The following is a 1,649-nucleotide window of genomic DNA, read 5'->3' on the forward strand; positions in this document are numbered from 1 at the left end:
CGCCTCCACGAGAGGGCGGCACCCCTGTCCAGGGACCCCGGGAAGACGAGGTCCCAAAGGGATCAATGGCTCCCAGAGGAGGAAGCGCACCCCACGCTGGAGGCTCCTGAGACGGTCACTCGCCACAGCCAAGCACTGCTCTGACAGGCGACAAAGGGGCTCGGTAGCCCTCTGACCAGCAGCAGGACAGAGGGGCCAGGGGACGTCCTCCTCCTCCAGCCACACACACAACCAGCCCTGGCCAGCAGCACACGCCAGGTCTGCCACGGGGTGGTCTCACTAGCATGAGCACGAGGCTGTGACACTGGCGCCAAGCCCAGGGCCACTGTGCCCAGTAGACATCTCAGGGGGCTGGGTGGCCACGGTTCCTCTGAGAGCTGGACACAAGTCACAGCTTCAAGATCTCTGGGCCTTGTCACCAGCGGAGGGCTGGCTCGCACCTGCCCACCGTGTGGGGAACACATCTGAGAGGCTAGGTTTTTTGGGGTGCAGGCTCAGTGGCAGGAAGAACAGCAGTGCTGACACACCTCCCTGGAGAGGAACCTCTGTCCCTGCTGCAGGTGCCACAACTGTGGACGCGCGACGGGCTCTCCGGAATCCCAACAAGCCTGCCTGGCACGTTTCCTGACCACCGCCCTTGTGCAATCACCTTTGCAGGCTGGGCGCAGGGGGTCAGCAGCAGCCCAGCCATGCTCACCCTGCCTGTTCCACCCTGCTAGCCCTGTGGATACCAGACCAGAGCCCCAAGCTGACACCCCCCACCTTCAGCAGTCAGGAAGCTCGGCAAGCCGGCTTCCAGTGTGCGGGGGCGGGCCCAGCTCCCGCCAGCTGCTTCCCAGGTCACCATGCCTATCTCATTCCTCACCCGCCCAGTGGCAATCAGGGTCCCGCCTGCCTCACCTCTCCTCCATGTATGAAGCAAGCAAGCCAGAGAAAAGGGAGGAGCAGCCCCCAGGGTGCCCCACAACACTCCACACATCTACAAGTCCCCCACAGCCCCTGGTTGATCTGGTCGGAAGCTCAAATAAAGAAAGCCAAGAGACACCTTCGACAGCAAGTGGCACAGATGTCCTCACGTGACCCACACCTGTCTGTGCCCGTGCCTACACCCAAAGTCACCCCTGGGTACCTTCGCCTGCCCCTGAACTGTGCAGCCAGGTAACCCCAGGGTGGCCACAGAAACCAGAACCCACTCAGGTGGCTTCTGTCCCTTGTGTTGGGCATCCCGGGGCCACACACTGCCAACCTCCTGCTGCCTCCTCCGGCTACCACTTCTCCCCACCTCAGCGCCCCCAGCCAGAGCCTCCACACAGCCAGGGCACCGAGCACCTGTGTCCCTGGGCACCCTTTATCACCCACCTTCCTCACCCCTCGCCCCTTCTCTGGACACGTAGGTGTGGGAGCGGGAGGGAAACCACAACGCCGTGGACCATCACAGCTTTTGCAACACCACGGGCTTGTAAGAAACATTTCCTGGGGCTGGTGAGATGGCTCAGTGGTCTAAAGCACCTACTTAGAACATGCTAAGCTAAGCAAAGCACAGGGACCACAGTTCAATCCCCCAGCACCACATGCCAGCCCGCCCCGCCCCCTGGTGGGCTGAGCTGGCCACACATACACACACACAAAATAAATAAAATAAAAATAAA

Source organism: Octodon degus, unplaced genomic scaffold (assembly GCF_000260255.1).
Source record: "Octodon degus isolate 3935 unplaced genomic scaffold, OctDeg1.0 scaffold00113, whole genome shotgun sequence".
Lineage (NCBI taxonomy): Eukaryota > Metazoa > Chordata > Mammalia > Rodentia > Octodontidae > Octodon > Octodon degus.